Below are 20593 nucleotides of genomic sequence, written 5' to 3'. Positions count from 1 at the left end.
TACTTCAAAGAGTGCCCCAAAGTTTCTACCGGAGAGTCAAGACGAAAACGTGTGCCAACCCCTATGCATAAGTTCACAAGGTCACTGAACCCGCAAGTGGATCACCAAAACATACATCAAGTAGATCACATGAATGTCCCATTGTCACCACAGATAAGCACATGCAAGGCATACATCAAGTGTTCTCAAATCCTTAAAGACTCAATCCGATAAGATAACTTCGAAGGGAAAACTCAGTCCATTAGAGAGTAGAGGGGGAGAAACATCATAAGATCCAACTATAATAGCAAAGCTCGCGATACATCAAGATCGTACCACCTCAAGAACACGAGAGAGAGAGAGAGAGATCAAACACATAGCTACTGGTACATACCCTCAGGCCCGAGGGTGAACTACTCCCTCCTCGTCATGGAGAGCGCTGGGATGATGAAGATGGCCACTGGTGAGGGATCCCCCCTCCGGCAGGATGCCGGAATAGGGTCCCGAGTGGTTTTTGGTGGCCAAAGAGGCTTGCGGCAGCGGAACTCCCGATCTAAGTTATTTTCTGGAGGTTTGGGTATTTATAGGAATTTTTTGCGTTGGTCTCACGTCAAGGGGGTCTCCGAGTCGTCCACAAGGCAGGGGGGCGCGCCCAGGGGGGGTAGGGCTCGCCCTCCACCCTCGTGGATGGCTCGGGACTCTTATGGCCCAACTCTTTTACTCCGGGGGCTTCTTTTGGTCCAAAATAAATTATCAAAAATTGGCACGTCATTTGGACTCCGTTTGGTATTCCTTTTCTGTAAAACTCAAAAACAAGGAAAACACAGAAACTGGCACTCGGCTCTAGGTTAATAGGTTAGTCCATAAAATCATATAAATAGCATATAAATGCATATAAAACATCCTAGATGGATAGTATAATAGCATGGAACAATCAAAAATTATAGATACGTTGGAGACATATCAGATATCTTTCTTGATTTCTACATCCCTGGCCTTAAGCATCGCGAATAGCTCGACGATCGTTTTCTCCATCCCTTGCATATTATAGTTCATCACAAAACCCTTATGGGTTGGTGGCGGTGACTGGAAAACTTTGTCAACCGCTGTCTTTTTAGGAAGATTAACTCCCACTTGATTCAAGCGATCGTAGCACCCAGACATTCTGAGCACATGCTTACTAACTGAGATGTTCTCCTCCATCTTGCAGGCAAAGAACTTGTCAGATGTCTTATACCTCTCAACACTGCCATGAGCGAGAACTACCAATTTCATCTCTTAGAACATCTCATATGCTCTGTGGCATTCAACAAATGTCTTTGGAGCACCGGTTCTAAGCCGTAAAGCATGGCACACTGAACTATTGTGTAGTCAACACTTCTAATCTGCCAGACGTTCATAGCGTCCAGATTTGCGGGAGCGGGTGGTTCACCTAGCGATTCATCAAGGACATAAGCCTTCTATGCACAAGTGAGGACAATCCTCAAATTACAGACCCAGTCCACATAGTTTCATCTTTCAACTTAGTATTTCTCTAGGAACGTATTAAAACGGGGAGCTACAACGCGAGTTATTGATCTATAACATTATTTGCAAAGACTTTAGATTATGTTTATGATAATTGGTTTAGTTAATCAAATTACTATTGAACTCCCACTTAAAACAACACCTCTCCAGTTGTCTAAGTGTTTACATGATCCATATCAACCAACCCATGTCTGATCATCACGTGAGATGGGGTCGTCATCAACGGTGAACCTCTCCATGTTGATCATATCTACTATATGACTCATGTTCGACCTTTCGGTCTCCTGTGTGCCGAGGCCATGTCTGTACTCGCTAGGCTCATCAAGTTTAACCCAAGTATTTTGTATGTGCAAAACTGGCTTAAACCCGTTGTATGCGAACGTACAGTCTATCACACTCGATCATCATGAGGTGCTTAGAAACGATGAACTTTCACAACGACGCACACATAGGGAGAACATATTTTATCTTGAAATTAAGTGAAGGGATCATCTTATAATGCTACCGCCATCCTAAGTAAAATAACATGCATAAAAGATAAACATCACATGGAATCAAAATATGTGACATGATATGGCCATCAACATCTTATGCTTTTGATCTCGATCTCCAAAGCACCGGTATGATCTCCATCATCACCGACATGACACCATGATCTCCATCATCGTGTCCTCACGTGATCGTCTCGCCAACTATTGCTTCTACGACCATTGCTAATGCATAGCGATAAAATAAAGCAATTACATGGCGTTATTTGTTGATACACAGGTCATACAATAAATTAAAGACAACCTTATGGCTCCTGCGCGTTACCATACTCATCGACATGCAAGTCGTGAACCTATTAAAAAACATGATCATCTCATACATCAACATATATCACATCATGTTTTGGCTATACCACATCACAACATGCCCTGGAAAAACAAGTTAGACGTCATCTACTTTGTTGTTGCAATTTTTACGTGGTTGTTAGGCCAAACTATAAGAACCGTTCTTATCTACACAAAACCAGAACGGTGATATACAAGTTGCCTTTTAACCTTCTACAAGGACCGCCCTCTTCAAATCAGATTCAACTAAAGTGGGAGAGACAGATACCCGCAAAGCCACTTTTATGCCACACAAGTTGCATGTCAAACAATGGAACCGGTCTCATGTGCGAGGACATGTAAGGTTGGTCCGGGCCGCTTCATCCCATAATACCGCCGAATCCAAAAAAGACAAGGGAAGTAAGCACTTTTAACATCAACATCCACAACTTCTTTGTGTTCTACTGGTGCATAAACATCTACGCATAGAGCTAGCTAATGATGCCACTGATGTGGAACGAAGCAACAAAATCAAAAAAATTCCTATGAAACACCCAAAATCTAATCCAGGGGATGCTTAGAAACGAGAGGTGAGTGTGTCAACATACCTTGTAGACCGAAAGAGGAAGCTTATATAACGTGGTTGATGTAGTCGTACTCCTCACGATCCAATCTGATCTAGCATCAAACAGATGGCACGTCCATGTTCAGCACACGTGCTACCCGATGACGTCTCCTCCTTGTTGATCTAGCAAGCTAGAGAGGAGAAGTAGATGGGATCTCAAACAACACGACATCGTGGTGGAGATGGTGGTTGTGCGATCCCGGCAGGGCTTCGCCAAATGTTGTTGGAACCAATCTGAGGAGAAAATGGGTTTTTGGGAGAGGTAGGCCTGCCGCCGGGGCGTGAGATTTGGTGTCCAACCCCTCCCTCTCCCCCACTATTTATAGGAGGCAAGGGAAAGGTTTGGGGCGCAGCCTTGGCCCCTCCTCCAAGGGAGGAGCGCCAATCTAGGAAGGAATCCTCTCTCCCCAAGACACCTAGGGGGTGCCTTCCTCCCTTAAGACTCTTCCCATTTTCCTTGTTCTAGGAGCATAGGGCTCTTGGGGCCGGTGAACCTGGCCCATGCAGGCCAGGACGCACCCCCTACATCCCATGTGGTCCCTTGGGGCATGTGGACCCCCCCTGGTGGAACCCCGGACCCCTTTCGGCACTCCCGGTACAATACCGATAATGCCCAAAACTTTCCTGCGACCAAAACTAGACTCCCTATATATGAATCTTTACGTCCAGACCATTCCAGAGCTCCTCATGATATCTGGGATCTCATCCGGGACTCCGAACAAAATTTACCAATGCACAGATCCCAATACTACTCTAAGCGTCATCGAATGTTAAGCGTGCGAACCCTACGTGTTTGAGAATCATGTAGACATGAACGAGACACCTCTCCGGTCAATAACCAATAGCGGGACCTGGATGACCATATTGGTTCCTACATATTCCACAAAGATCTTTATCGGTTGAACCACGATGTCAATGATTCAGTCAATCCCGTATGCAATTCCCTTTGTCTGGCGATATGTTACTTGCTCGACATTTGATCGTCGGTATCTTCATACCTAGTTGAATCTCATTACCGACAAGTCTCTTTACTTTATCGACAAGTATCTTTACTCGTTCCGTAATACAAGATCCCGTGACTAACTCATTAGGCATATTGCTTGCGAGCTCTTTACGATGTTGTATTACCGAGAGGGCTCGGAGATATCTCTGCATCACACGGAGCGACAAATCCCAGTCTCGATCCATGAAACCCAACAGACATGTTCGGAGATACCTGTAGAGCACCTTTATGATCACACAATTACGAAGTGACGTTTGATAGCACACAAGGCATTCCTCCGGTATTCGAGAGTGGCATGATCTCATGGTCTAAGGAACGGATACTTGACATGATGAAAGCTGTAGAAAATAATTAAGCAATCTAGTGATAAGCTTACGGTTGGGTCTTGTCTGTCACATCATTCTCCTAATGATGTGATCCCTTTATCAAATGACAACTCATGTCTATGGTTAGGAAACCTTAACCATCTTTGATCAAGGAGCTATTCTAGTATAGGATTACTAGGGACACGGTGTTGTTTATGTATTCACACATGTATTTAAGTTTCCGGTCAATACAATTCTAGCATGAATAATAAACATTTATCATGAATGGGAAATATGATAACAACCATTTTATTATTGTCTCTAGGGCATATTTCCAACACTCGTCGGAGCCGGAGGAGGAGAAGGAGCTAGTAGCAGCGGCGGCAGAGAAGTAGGAAGAGCCGCTACCGGAGCCGATGGAGGTGGCGGGTCCGGAGGAGGACGAGGTAGAGGTGTCGGAGCAGGGCTTCAACATGGCGGAGGCGGAGGCGGTGTTCTCCATCGCCCAAGCGGCGGAGATGGTGAAGCAGCGGGCCATCCTGGAGTCCATCCAGGATGAGGCCTACAGAGAGGCCAACTGGTAGTTCCTCTCGCAGGAGCAAGCGCCGTCCGACGCACTCTTCGCCGAACTCGACACGGAGATAGAGGGGGAGGAGGAGGCCGGACTGGAGCAGCTGGAGGAGCCAGAGCCGGAGCTGCCGCTCATGCTGCCTGAGCCGGGTACGGAGATAGTCGACATATCTGACAAGTAGTAGCTAGATCATCTACGTAGTACATAGGTTTTATCATTTGCATGTTTTTAAATGAATTTGAGAATCAACTATGAGATGTCTGGATGTAGTTGTGCTAATTTAAGGAGTATTCTTGGTGCGTCCGCGGGTGTTTGAGGGGTCATATTTATCACATGCGGCTGTAGTTGCTCTTACTCCTCTAAACCAAACCTAGTCGATCGCCTAAAAACCAATAGCGTAAAAAAATTACTCCGAGTGGCCGCCGAGGAGTAAAAGTACTCGCCCGGCCTCAGAGTAAAAAACTTCCCCTCTCACTTACCACTCAATCAACTACCCCGCCATCCATCGACGCGCCCGACGGTTAACTGCCGCCTGCGGAGCCGTCGGTGGACAACCGGATGGCAAACACACGAGAGAGGTGGGAGGACGGAACGGCCCGCGAGCTGCTCATTGCAGAGGCCGCCGGTGAGGCTTACATGGCCTTGCTTCACCGGCGCTTCGTTGCGCGTCGAGGCCAAATAATGGCTCTATGCTGAGTACGTGGTAGGGAAGACCAATGTCATCGACCTATGCAGCAATGAATATGGTGACGGCAGCGACGGGCCGGACTCAATGATGGGCGGTAGGACTAGAAGGGAGGGGAAGTAACTTGAGAAAGAATCCAATGAATTGGATTAGGTTTAATTTCTACCTAATATGTTGAATCTATTTTAAGTTCCATGTAAAATCCTTATTGAGTTTATGTATTAGAATTTGCACCGATTTACTTACAACTCCAAGTTTGGGCTTCGGCTAGAAATAAATTTTCTTTAGAGAAGTAAAAATACCCCACTAATGTTTACTCGGCAGTTTACTACTCCCTCCGTTCCTAAATGTAAGTCTTTTTGAAGATTTCACTACGGACTACATACGGAGTAAAATGAGTGAATTTACACTCTAAAATATGTTTATATACATCTGTATGTAGTCCGTAATAAAATCTCTAAAAAGACTTATATGTAGGAACAGAGGGAGTACTACATTATTTAGGGGATTGGCTAGAGATGAAGTAAACGTCGATGAACCATGAAGCACCTGGTTAATGAATTTCAACATAAAGTAAACGCATATGCTAAACATTAGTTCCGTGAAAATAGAACCGGTGCTAGTAGTCGATTTTCCCACAAAAGACGGCAAAGATGGGGTTGACGGCGCCCGGTAGTCGTCGGCGCTGGTTTAACATCAGTTTTTTCAACCTTCAAAGTGTTACGTACTTAGTATTAGTAGTTTGCAGATTGATTGCGAGAATGTACAATTGGGGAGCACCATGTTAAGCCCCCCATCGTTGGTCAACATCAGCCACATGATGACATTAACATTCCCTGGCCTAGCTGTTGCAGCAATTGCAACAGGACAAAGCAAGTCGACTGGTCATTCTATCGCGGCTTCGGTTGGCTGATCCGGCGCAAGTAGCAAGCCAGAAAATGCACGAGAGCCAACTTTTATCGTCAAGTCACACTGCCAGCTCATTCGAAAAGGCGAAGTCCTACTGGCCGCTACTGCATGAGGGTCGAAAACCTTGGTAGTAGCTGTGCCAGGTGATCATTGAGTTCCGGATGCCTCTCAAGCTCATGACATGTAATTGTTTTTGTCCCTCTTCAAATCAAGGTTAGAAATGTGAAGACGAACTTTTATCTAGCTTCCTTGCTTCTACGGTGAAGCCCCCCTGATATTTGCCCTATGCTGCCCTTTATAGCATAGTTTGGCCTGGTACAGGCGTACTATATGATAGCAAAGTCTTTGGTCCCGGTTGCTCACGTCGAGGTCGACGGCGATGGCGACGGCGACGGCGAGGTGCGGCGCGGGTTGGGGCGGCGACGGCGTCGGGGCGGTGACGTCGGGGCGGCAGGGCGGGGCGGGGCGGCGACGACGTCGGGGTGGGCGGGGCGGCGACGGCGTCGGCGTCGGGGCGAGGCGGCGACTGCGAGGTGGCGGCAGGCGACGGCGGGCGGCGTCGGGAGATCGATGAGGAGGAGAGATCGAAGTGGGGTTGCGGTTCTGAAATTTTTCTTATATAGCAAAGTCTTTGGTCCCGGTTGATGGCTCCAACCGGGACCAATGCGCCCTTTAGTCCCGGTTGGTAGCACCAACCGGGACCAAAGGCCTCTTTTCAGCAGTCCAAAGGGCGGGAAGCAGAGGTCTTTGGTCCCGGTTGGTGTCACCAACCGGGACTAAAGGGTGGGCATTGGTCCCGATTGCATCCACGAACCGAGACCAATGGTCGTGTGCTGGTACGGTGCGGCACGAAAATTTAGTCCCACCTCGCTAGCTGAGAGGGGCGCGCAGTGGTTAATAAACCCCACTGCCGCACCCCTCTCGAGCTCCTCTCCACTGTAGGCTTACGGGCCTACTTACTACTCCTTTGCCTGATGGGCCTACTAGGCCTCCTGCAGGCCTGAATCCTGGCCCATGGTGGGTTTCTAGTCGTATTCAGGCCGTGGGGGCCCAGTAGAAGGCACATTTTTTTCTTTACTTCTTATTGCTATTTTTATTTTTTTCCCAGATTTTTTATTTTGTTTTCTGCATTATTTTTTTGTTTTTTTTGCTTTATTTTTTAATTATTTTTGCTTTTAGTTTTAGAACAATTTTAAACTTTATGTTAGTGCCATTAGTTCTAAAATTTGAAAACACTTTTTTTTGTTTTTTTGTTTTGTTTCGTGCTTTATTTATTTTATTTTGTTTCTACTTACAACAAAATTCTTATTGTTGCTATTTTTATCTTTTTCCCAGATTTTTTGTTTTGTTTTCTGCATTATTTATTTTCTTTTGTTTTTTTGCTTTATTTTTTAATTCTTTTTGCTTTTAGTTTTAGAAAAATTATAAACTTTCTGTTAGTGCCATTAGTTTGCAAATTTGAATATACTTTTTTTGTTTTCTTTTTGCTTTATTTTTTTTATTTTTTTCCAGTTTTTTTGTAATGTTTTCTGCATTATTTATTTTCTTTTGTTTTCTGTATTAATGCATTTGAAATGAACTCTGAAAAAGTTGAAAGTTGGCATGGTATCACGAGGGCCGAACCATAAGACATTAAAGCATTATGTGTCGGGACTAAAGAGGGGCATTGGTCCCGTTTGGAGCCACCAACCGGTACCAATGGTCCCGTCTAATTACTTATTTATTTTCTGCAGCTATTTTTTAGTTGATTATTTCTGCAGCTGTTTTTAGTCCCACCTCGCCAAGCGAGAGGCACTCGCAGCTGTTTATAAGCCCTGAGTGCAGAGACGATGAAGAAGAGGCTCAATGCTCACCTGCACATTGGTTCCCTTCAAGCCTTGAGGAATAGGGTAGACTGCACGGAGCTATGTGATGAAGTCATGTACCTAGGGTAGGGTTACGAACCTATCCAAGGTACCCTCCCCAAGGACATCTCTTAGAAGAAGCCGTCTTTCAGTCGACCAAGAGGGATTCCACTCGACCGGCTAGAAGACACTCGACGAACCTGAAGATACTCGACCATGAAGACTCACTCGACCACCAGGAGTTCAAGATCTACTCTGTATCCAAACGGTCTGTAATTAAGTAGTCTTAATGGTCATGATGACACTTTATGTAGGGCGTTACCAGTAATGCCAGGCCTTAATGTACTTTAACCCTCTGCTACGTGGGCTGGCTGGGGTCCTGGCGCCCTCTATATAAGCCACCCCTCCACTGGTAGAAGGGTTCGCACCCCTGGAGGTCCTGATGGTCAATGGACCGCACGTTCCCCTCGGTTTTCCTGGCACCGAGGGAGGCAACGGCGGAGGCGACCCGTCGCACGACCATGAGGAGTACCGTCCCGAGCCCCTCGACTCACTGCAGAGGGAAGAGCTTCGCCGCCGGAACATGGATGCGCTTCATACTCTGGTCGTTGGAGAAACCCCCGAGGCTCGCGCCTTAGAGGATGCGCGCTTGGCCAACCTGGCTGAGCGCACTCGACTGGAGAACCTTTAGCGAGCACTCAACGAGCGCGCGCGGCAACGGATTCCGGACTCCAGTCGACGCCAACTCTTTAAACCTCCGACTCAGGTATACCGCACTCCAATCCAGAATTTAGCAGCTGCAACACGTATAGCAGAGTTGATTCAGCCTTCCCAGTCAGAGGCTGGCAGTGGCTTGCTGCAGATCAGGGATTTGCTCCGGGCAGCTGGAGATCAGAATTCAGCTGTATCGCAGTCGCAGAACAGGATTCATAGCAGGTGCGTGGCGGCAAATACGGTCCAATCGGCTCATAGCCCCAGATCGCCCCCGAGGCGTGAAGGGCGTGGTGACCGACACGATCAGTATAGGAACTATGAGCAGGATGATCACCGAGTCGATCGCAACGATCAACGTCGAGTGCCCACTCCTCCCCGGAGGGGTGGATCATATATGCCTCGACAGCAGGACGACAGACGTCAATACAGTGGCAGGCGAAGAATTCCAGTCGACCCCAGAGAACCAGGCTTTGATGCAAGATCCATCATCGTTCAAGGTCTGGTCGACCGGAACAGAGCCCATAGAGAGGGTAATGACAGAGATGTACCCACCAGCGGCCGAGTGCACGTCTCCGGACCAGAGTGTTTCAGCAGAGCCATCAGAGCCGCGGTGATTCCTCCCAACTTCAGGTTGGCGACTGGGGTCAGCAAGTTCAACGGTGAGTCCAAGCCTGACACTTGGCTTGAGGACTACCGAGTGGCTGTACAGATCGGCGGTGGAAATGACGAGGTGGCCATGAAACATTTGCCTCTCATGTTGGAAGGTTCAGCCAGAGCATGGTTGAATCAGTTGGCACCCAGCAGCATTTACACGTGGGAGGACCTTTCCCGAGTGTTTGTCAGGACATTCGAAGGAACTTGCAAGCGGCCAGCGGGGCTGACAGAGCTGCAGTCTTGTGTACAGAAGTCGAATGAGACTCTGAGAGATTACATCCAGAGGTGGATCACGCTGCATCATACGGTAGAAAATGTATCCGACCACCAGGCGGTCTGCGCCTTCAAGGAGGGCGTAAAGAACAGAGAGCTAAGCCTGCAATTCGGTCGAACCGGAGACATGTCTCTGAGTCGAATGATGGAAATAGCCACCAAATATGCCAATGGTGAAGAAGAGGATCGGCTCCAGAGCGGCAAACACAAGTCAGTCGCCCAGGACACCGGAGGTGGAAATTCCAGTCAGAAGCAAAAGCGTAAAGCTGAGCCAGCCGCACGTGGAGAAGCCTTGGCCTTGAACCAAGGAAAATTCAAAGGGAAACCCAAGGGTCCTTGGAACCCCAAGAAGGTAAAAGATAAGTAAGGAAATGACGTGTTGGATTTGCCATGTCACATCCACACCAAGAAGGACGAAGAGGGTAATTTCATCTACCCGAAGCATACCACTCGACAATGTCGACTCCTGATACAGCGGTTCCAAGGAAAACAGTCCAAGGACAAAGAAAAAGAGTCGGACAAAGTTGAGGACAAGGAGGATAGTGACGGAGAATATCCGCAAGTCAATTCCACCTTGATGATTTTTGCCGATGTTGAGAGCAAAAACAGACTGATAGTTATTAACCAAGAGGTGAACATGGCTGCTCCATCAACACCCAATTACTTGAAGTGGTCTCAGACTGCCATTACGTTCGACCAATCTGATCACCCCACGCACATAGCCACCCCTGGGAGGCAAGCGCTGGTGGTCGACCCGGTCGTTGAAGGCACTCGACTGACCAAAGTGTTAATGGATGGCGGCAGCAGTTTGAATATACTGTATGCTGAGACACTGAAAGGTATGGGCATTCTGATGTCCAGACTGAGCACGAGCAATATGAGTTTTTATGGAGTCATTCCTGGCAAGAAGGCCGCGTCACTCGGCCAGATTGCCCTTGATGTAGTTTTTGGCGATTCAAAGAATTTCCGCAAGGAGAAGCTGACATTTGAGGTTGTGGACTTCTAGAGTGCCTATCATGCAATTTTGGGCAGACCAACATATGCACGTTTTATGGCTCGACCTTGTTACGTGTACCTCAAACTAAAGATGCCAGGCCCTAAAGGCGTGATCACTGTCACTGGTAACCGCAAGAAGTCAGAAGAGTGCTTCCAAAAGGGCTCAAAGATTGCCGATGCTCAGATGGTGGCAGAAGAGTGGCAGGAACACCAAAGGAACGCAGACCCGAGTGATTTGTTGCGAGCCAAGAAGCCTGCCACGGAATCAGCGTTTCAGTCGTCCGGTGAGACAAAACCCATTCACATGCACCCGACCAACCCAAATGATGCTCCAACTCATATCTCCACAACACTAGACCCCAAATAGGAAGAAGCGCTCATTCAGTTCCTCCGTGAGAACTGGGACATCTTCGCATGGAAACCTTCTGACATGCCGGGTGTACCCAGGGGACTGGCTGAGCATCGTCTACGAGTCGAGTCGAAAGCAAAACCTGTGAAGGAACATCTGCGACGGTCCGCCGTCCAGAAAAGAAAGGCCATTGGCGAAGAAGTGGCTCGACTCCTAGCAGCAGAGTTTATCCGAGAGATTTACCACTCCGAGTGGCTCGCCAATGTCGTCATGGTCCCCAAAAAGGACAATTCTCTTCGCATGTGCATCGATTTCAAGCATATCAATCGGGCCTGCCCGAAAGATCATTTTCCTCTTCCCCGCATCGACCAAATAGTCGATTCAACTGCGGTATGTGAGCAACTTTCTTTCTTGGACGCTTATTCCGGGTACCATCAGATCCGTTTGTTTGGACCCGATGAGATCAAAACGGCTTTCACCACCCCATTCGGGTGCTTCTGCTATGTCACCATGCCATTCGGCCTCAAGAATGCCGGAGCCACGTTCATGAGGATGATTCAGAAGTGTTTACTCACTCAAATCAGTCGGAATGTGGAAGCGTACATGGATGACATTGTGGTCAAGTCACGGAAAGGTTCCGACCTACTGACTGACCTAGCTGAAACATTTGCCAACCTCAGGAGGTACGATATCAAGCTTAATCCATCAAAATGCACATTCGGAGTCCCTGGCGGAAAGTTACTCGGTTTTCCCATTTCTGAACGGGGAATCGATGCTAACCCAGAAAAAGTTGGTACTATACTCCGAATGAAACGCCCCGTGCGTGTGCACGATGTCCAGAAACTTACTGGATTCTTGGCCGCATTAAGTCGATTCATCTCTCGCCTCGATGAAAAGGCATTGCCCCTTTACCGACTGATGAAGAAGTCAGACAAGTTCGAGTGGACTCCTGAAGCTGACGCAGCGTTTGCAGAGTTAAAAACCCTACTTTCCACCCAGCCGGTGCTTGCTGCCCCGATCAGCAAAGAGCCTTTGCTGCTTTACATTGCAGCCACAGGACAAGTCGTCAGTACTGTACTTACGGTCGAGCGGGAAGAGGAAGGAAAAGCCTTCAAAGTTCAGCGCCCGGTATATTACATTTCCGAAGTCCTGACCCCGTCCAAGCAACGATACCCTCATTATCAGAAGCTTGTATATGGGATTTACATGACCACGAAGAAAGTTGCCCACTACTTCTCTGACCACATTATCACAGTCGTCACCGACACCCCCTTATCAGAGATTCTGCACAACAGAGACGCAACTGGTCGAGTGGCAAAATGGGCGATTGAACTTCTTCCCCTTGATATCAGATTTGAGGCAAAGAAAGCTATCAAGTCCCAAGCAATAGCAGATTTCCTCGCCGAGTGGACTGAACAGCAGTTACCGACCCAAGTTCACTCGGAGCACTGGACTATGTTCTTCGATGGTTCCAAAATGCTGAATGGTTCCGGTGCCGGAGTGGTCTTGGTTTCCCCCCGAGGAGATAAGCTCAGATATGTACTCCAGATTCACTTTGATTCCTCCAACAATGAAGCAGAATACGAGGCACTCTTGTACGGGTTGCGTATGGCCATTTCACTCAGCGTCCGTCGCCTCATGGTCTACGGCGACTCGGACTTAGTGGTCAACCAAGTGATGAAGGAGTGGGACGTCAGAAGCCCAGCCATGACTGGATACTACAATGCAGTCAGAAAGCTGGAAAAGAAATTCGAGGGATTAGAGCTCCATCACGTTCCCCGACTGAAAAATCAAGCAGCCGACGACTTGGCGAAGATAGGTTCCAAGAGGGAAGCCATTCCGAGTGGTGTGTTTTTGGAGCATGTTAACACGCCGTCGGTTCAAGAAGATCCTTTCACTGAGGAAGTCCTGCAGCCCAAAAGCGCCACAGATCCGACTGAAGTCGAGGTCCCAGCTGTGGTCGACTTAATCATGGAAGTTTTGGTCATCACTCCCGACTGGACATTGCCCTATATCGCCTATATTCTGAGGAAAGAGCTCCCCGAGAATGAAGAAGAGGCTCGAGAGATCGTCCGCCGATCCAAAGCCTTCACCGTTATGAGGGAACAGTTATACAAAGAAAGTGCGACTGGAGTCAGCCAGAAATGCATAACACTAGAGGAAGGTCGAATGATTCTCAATGACATCCACTCGGGAACCTGTGGCCATCATGCGTCTTCTCGGACCATCGTGGCTAAAGCATACCGAGCTGGTTTCTATTGGCCTAGAGCAAATGAGATGGCGAAAGAGATCGTCGACAAGTGCGAAGGGTGTCAATTCTACTCCAATATGTCACACAAACCCTCCTCAGCCTTGAAAACCATTCCACTTGTCTGGCCCTTTGCTGTGTGGGGACTAGATATGGTTGGACCTCTGAGAACAGGCAGAAACGGCTACACCCATGTATTGGTAGCAGTCGACAAGTTCACTTAGTGGATCGAGGCTAAACCCATCAAGAATCTGGATGCCGGCACCGCCGTCAGCTTCATCAGGGAGTTGGTATTCAGATATGGAGTTCCACACAGCATCATCACAGACAATGGGTCGAATTTTGACTCCGAAGAATTCAGAGGTTTCTGCACATCTCAGGGTACGCGAGTCGACTATGCCTCGGTCGCTCACCCCCAATCGAATGGACAAGCAGAAGTGCAAATGGCTTAATTCTCAAAGGGTTGAAACCCCGACTGATGCGCGACCTCAAGCATGCAGCCGGTGCATGGGTCGACGAGCTTCCATTAGTGCTTTGGGGGTTAAGGACCACGCCAAACCGGTCAACTGGGAGGACTCCGTTCTTCTTGGTCTACGGAGCTGAAGCAGTCTTGCCGAGTGACCTGCTTCACAACGCACCCCGAGTCGAACTGTACACCGAAGATGAAGCAGAGCAAGCCCGACAGGATGCGGTCGACCTTCTAGAAGAAGAAAGAGAGACGGCCTTGATTCGGTCAACCATTTACCAGCAGGACTTGCGTCGCTTCCATGCCAGAAATGTGAAGAGTCGAGCTTTCCAGGAAGGAGATTTAGTTCTCCGAGTGGACCAACAGAAACCACACAAGCTTGCTCCTACTTGGAAAGGTCCCTTCATCGTCACCAAAGTTCTCCGTAATGGGGCATACCGCCTTTACAATGTCGAGCACCAGATCGACGAGCCCAGAGCATGGAACGCGGACTTACTCCGCCCTTTTTATACTTAAGTTTTTTACTCGGATGAGTTGTAATAAAAGTACTCTTGTAGTGTATTTCATCAAAGACAAAGAGTTTCATAATTTTCTTAGTGATCGTTATTGCTTTTACAAATCTGTCCCCCAGCGGGTGGCTTAGCTGCGAACCCATTTCGCCTAAGTTTGTAAAAAATCCTACCGAGTGGTAAGCCAGCCTTCCACTCGGAGGCTTAGCTGCGAATCCGTTTCGCCTAAGTTGCAACAAAATCCTACCGAGTGCTGAGCCAGCCTCCCACTTGGAGGCTTAGCTGCAGTCCAAGTACTCGCCTAAGTAAATAAAATCCTACCGAGTGTTAGGCCAGCCTTCCACTAGGGGGCTTAGCTGCAGCCCAGTGCTCGCCTAAGTTTTCTAAAAATCCTACCGAGTGGTAAGCCAGCCTTCCACTCGGAGGCTTAGCTGCAGTCCAAGTACTCGCCTAAGTAAATAAAATCATACCGAGTGGTAGGCCAGCCTTCCACTCGGGGGCTTAGCTGTAGCCCAGTGCTCGCCTAAGTTTTAAAATCTTGCCGAGTGGAGAGCAAACCTCCCACTCGGAGGCTTAGCTGCAGTCCAAGTACTCGCCTAAGTTCATAAAATCTGGCTGAGTGGAGAGCAAACCTCCCACTCGGAGGCTTAGCTGCAGCCCAGTGCTCGCCTAAGTTTCTAAAATCCTGCCGAGTGGAGAGCAAACCTCCCACTCGGGGGGCTTAGCTGCAGCCCAGTGCTCGCCTAAGTTTCTAAAATCCTGCCGAGTGGAGAGCAAACCTCCCACTCGGGGGCTTAGCTGCAGCCCAGTGCTCGCCTAAGTTTCTAAAATCCTGCCGAGTGGAGAGCAAACCTCCCACTCGGGGGCTTAGCTGCAGCCCAGTGCTCGCCTAAGTTTCTAAAATCCTGCCGAGTGGAGAGCAAACCTCCCACTCGGGGGCTTAGCTGCAGCCCAGCGCTCGCCTAAGTTTCTAAAATCCTGCCGAGTGGAGAGCAAACCTCCCACTCGGGGGCTTAGCTGCAGCCCAGTGCTCGCCTAAGTTTCACTCAGAAGCTTGGTTGCAACCAAGCACTCGCCCAAACATGACGAGCACAAGTCGACTGCAATTTGTGCTTCACTCCTACCTGCAAAAGAGCATTTCAGATGCTAACATGTATTCCAAACCAAAGAAGATAGTTGTCCAAAGAAGCAAACGTATTTCAACGACAAATCAAGTTCGGATAACGTCCTACGGACCCAGAAGTGCTCAGGCATCAAGCCTGTTAAAGTTTGGCGGTTACAGAAATCACTCGGCATTCCGAGGCAAATTCAAATCATCAAGCATAATAGTTTTTTACCCCTCCTACGGAGGGCTGGAAGGCGCAACGAACTCGTCCAGGTCGATCCCATCTGCAATCCGAGTGGCAGCCGCGATGAAGGTCTCCATGAAAGAACGAAAGTCATGCTTCCTAGTGTTGGCCACCTTGAGAGACACCAGCTTGTCCTCCCTCGCTTCTTTGCAGTGGACGCGGACCAAGGACAGAGCAACGTTAGCACCGCACCTGGTAGAAGACTTCTTCCATTCTTGCACTCGACTCGGAACCTCGTTCAGTCGAGTCATCAGCGACTCATGGTCGTTCTGAAGTGTTTCTTCTGGCCAGAGCGATGTGTCGATACGCTATATCGCGGCCTTCAGTCTTGCGAGGTAATCGACCACTGCGGCAGTACGGGACTAGAGGCAGAGCACGTTCATAGCAGTTTCATCCTTCACCGAAGAATTGATGGGATCCAAGCCAACCTCCACTCGACTAGTCTCCTCTTCAAAGTTTTGGCAAAATTATGTGGACAAGATTCAAGGATAAGATAACGCCCCTACAACAAGTCAGTAACTACCAATCGGAGATAAGAGGTTACCTTCGAGCATGAGGAACAGTTTTTTGGCGAGTCCTCCTAGATAAAGCTCCAAGTCATTCTTCTTTCCTGCCAGTTCACCAGCTTTATCGTCCAGGACCATATTGGCATTCCTCAGTCGAGTGACTTCTTGGTTGGCCACGTCAAGAGCAGCTTTCAGATTAGTGTTTTCTTCTTCAAGTTTGTTGACGGAAGCCAACTTTTCTTCTGCAAGCCTAGTCTTGTCTGCAGCCGTTTTCTGCGCCTCGGCAAGGTCAAGGTCCTTCTTCTTCAGAGCATCCCTCAGTTTTTCTGCGAAAATCACAATAAGATCAGAATCGGAGACAAGCAAGAAGCAAGGACAGTCGTCAAGATTCTCACCGGACATACCTTTTGCCTCCTCCTTCACCTTTGTGAAGTTCTCTTGGACAAGCTTTTGGTCAAGCTCAAGCTCGATATACTTGTTCTCCAATTCGGTATAGCGAGAAACAAGGTCACAAGATTTCTGCGAAAGTTCAGTCGACAAACATCAACAGCAAATCACTTCCGAGTGATTAAAGGAAAAACCATACTATTTCTAAGACTACAGACGAATCAAAACATTCAACTGTAGTCTCGGGGACTACACCCAGTGGGTGCACTCAGCGTGCCCCCACTAGTTCTATCAGCTAGACTCAGAGTCGATCAGTCGACCGGAAGCAGTTAACTGTCAGCAAAAAAAACTTTAGACCATAGCCGATTGCCAGCAATCGACCACGGTCTCGGGGACTACACCCAGTGGGTGCACTCAGCGTGCCTCCACCAGTTTCATTGTTCCACTCGACCATGGTCGAATGGTACAAGTAAAGTGAGAAATCTCACGACACAAAGAATATAGTCGACTGCCAGCAGCCCACCGAAGAATCGGCACACCCGGTGGGTGCATGACAAATATCAAGATTTCCAGTCGGTATTCGACTAGCCTGGACATTACTCTGGAGAGCTGAGCTCGCGTCATAAGCTGCTTGGCTGGCAGTTCGGATCGCCTTCACCTGCTCCATCATAATCCCGGCCTGACGTATGGCTTCCTTGGCAGCACTTGCTTGATCCTCCGGGACGTGGTAGGTGGAGAAGAGAGAAGGCGGGTCAGCACTCGACGATGAAGGGCGGGCAACCGTCAATGGCTCCGCAAAGGACACGGTAGCCCGAGCGACGTTGCTCCCTTCTGGAATCTGTGGTCCAGGCGCTGACACAGCCTGAGCAGCCTTGCCAGCAGTCGCCTTCCTGTTCCTCCTCTGCCTCAGGGGCACTTCATCGTCATCGTCAGGAAGATTGATGACAATGCTAGGTGGAGCTGCAGAAGGAGTTCAAAGTCAAAAATAAAGATTCAGTCAACCAAAAACAAAACCGCGCAGATCATACCAGGCTGAAGAGTCGCAGCATCTTCCATCTCTTGATCCTCATGCCTGGCTGAAGTCTCGGAAGTAGCAGCACTGCGATTTGCAAATATCAGTCAGTCAGCGATTGAATCGACCAAAAATGGAAAACGTGAGTTATGACCGTTACCCAGAGACAGTCGGGATCTCCATCCTCATCTTCGGTAGGGCTTTCGCCGGTTTTGACGGGGCCGCTCGGGGTTGCTTCGGCGCCTTTTCAGTCGGTGCCGGCGAAGTTGTCCGAGGGCGTTTGGTCGACTGCCCAGCTGGCGCGACTCCCTTGCCACGATCAGCCACAGGATCGTGGGCGAGCTTGGACCTCCTTTTGGAATGAGGAGGCGCAACTTCCTCCTCCTCTTCCTCCTCCTCTTCTTCTTCGTCAGAACCTGCGTCTTCCTCACCCTCGTCGGCGTACGACTCCCACTCTTCGTGACTTTCGCCTCCGCTACCCTCCTCCTCTTCGGACTGTGCCTACGCCCCGTTGGGCATCGAGTACAACTCAGTGGTTTCCTGAAAGACAGCAAGCAAGACAAAGGTCAATCGACTGATTTACGACAAAACAGAATGGACGGAGCAATCGGAGGAGAATAGTCGTACCTTGTCCACCTCATAAGACTGGTCGAGTGGAACGATCCTCCTAGCTCCCCGAGGGTTGTCCTTGTTCCCCGTGATGGCAGTCATCCACCTCTCCAATGTAGCATCGTCGACCTCCTCTGGGTGGACCCGACTGGTGTCTTCAGTACCAGAATACAGCCACATCGGGTGGCCTCGGTACTGGAGTGGTTGGATGCGCCGCCGAAGGAAAACCTCCAGAAGGTCCATGCCGGTCACACCGTCACGAATCAACTGAACTACTCGCTCCATCAACATTTTCACTTGAGCCTTCTCCTCTGGAACTACTTTCAGAGAGGAGGGCTTGTTCACTCGACTCATGGAGAAGGGAGGGAGCCCGGTCGACTACACTGGCGTCGACCGGTCTTGGCAGTAGAACCAGGTCGACTCCCACCCTCTGACTGACTCGGGAAGGGTCATAGCAGGGAAAGCGCTCTTGCTCCTCATCTGGACCCCGAGACCCCCACACATCTGGATCACCTGGGTTCTCTCGTCATTGGGGCTGGCCTTTTTCACCGTCTGGGAACGACAAGTGAGTATATGTTTGAAGAGGCCCCAGTGCGGCCGGCAACCCAAGAAATTCTCACACAGAGATAAAAAGGCAGAGAGATAGGCGATGGAATTCGGAGTGAAATGGTGAAGCTGAGCTCCGAAGAAATTCAGAAATCCTCGGAAGAAAAGATGCGGCGGCAAAGAAAACCTTCGATCTACATGAGTCGCCAAGAGGACGCACTCACCCTCCTGAGGTTGCGGTTGACACTCCGTCTCCAGGAGCATCGCTGCTCCGTGCTCGATCAGCCCCTCATTGGCTAGGTCATCGAGGTCCTTCTGGGTGATGGTCGAGTGGATCCAATCTCCTTGGATCCAACCCTGCGGCAGGCGAGACCGCGACGAGGAGCCACCCCGACTGGGCGCTCTCCCCTTCGCTTGCGCCGTCGCCTTCTTCGCCCGCTCCAAAGTTGCTGTCTTCTCCTTCACCATTGCCGCCAACGAAGCCCGAACGGAGCAGCGGCGCTGGGCAGTTGGCGAGTGCAGCAGATGAATCTGGAGACGAGGGAGGAGAGAATGAGGTAGCACTGTTCGGAAAACCTCCGCCCGGTTCCTTATATGGGGTTACTTCCGAGTGACTGGCGGGTAGGCCCAGGCAATCCTGTCAAATCTCGAAACAGTCGCGCACGCGATACGTGGCGAAAAAGGCGGCACGGAGATCGAGACGTCCCTGCCTTATCCCGTCCGAGTACCACGGCGTTCTCCGCTTCGCGCGCTTCCCAAAATCCGGATCCCACTAAATCCGCTAACCAACAGGGCAACTTGTCAGACGGAAGGTCTCCTGCGATCCGTCGCTCGGAAATCTCGAAGTTCATAAAGTTCACTCGACAAATATAAAGAATGGATCAAGGCGACTGAAGAAAGTTGACACCCTCACTTAGAAGTCATTGATCCTGAGCAAAAAACGCCTTTACAGTACCAGAAAGCAGGTCGGAAAGACTGCCAACTCCGTCCTCACTCAAACCTCGATCCATTTGGGGGCTACTGATGAAGTCATGTACCTAGGGTAGGGTTACGGACCTGTCCAAGGTACCCTCCCCAAGGACATCTCTTAGAAGAAGCCGTCTTTCAGTCGACCAAGAGGGATTCCACTCGACCGGCTAGAAGACACTCGACGAACCTGAAGACACTCGACCATGAAGGGTCACTCGACCACCAGGAGTTCAAGATCTACTCTGTATCCAAACGGTCTGTAATTAAGTAGTCTTAATGGTCATGATGACACTTTATGTAGGATGTTACCAGTAACGCCAGGCCTTAATGTACTTTAACCCTCTGCTACGTGGGCTGGCTGGGGTCCTGGCGTCCTCTATATAAGCCACCTCCCTCCACTGGTAGAAGGGTTCGCACCCCTGTAACTATCACACACATAATCCAGTCGGCCGCCTCCGGGCTCCGAGACGTAGGGCTGTTACTTCTTTCGAGAAGGGCATGAACTCGTTAAACACTTGTGTGTACAACTGCTCCAATAGCTAGGATCTCGCCTCTCCATACCTACCCCCCATTCTACTGTCAGACTTAGACGTAGGGCTGACCCGTCCTGAACCATTGCCCCCTTTTCTACTAGTGAGTTTGTTATACTATGCTGCTGGCACCTGTGGAAGCATCGCAACGCCGTGGTCTTCCAGCGACAGGCGCCGTCCTTGACCAAGACTCTACAATGTTGTAGGGAGGACGCC

Source organism: Triticum aestivum, chromosome 4A (genome assembly GCF_018294505.1).
Source record: "Triticum aestivum cultivar Chinese Spring chromosome 4A, IWGSC CS RefSeq v2.1, whole genome shotgun sequence".
Lineage (NCBI taxonomy): Eukaryota > Viridiplantae > Streptophyta > Magnoliopsida > Poales > Poaceae > Triticum > Triticum aestivum.
This window is presented reverse-complemented; position numbering follows the sequence as displayed.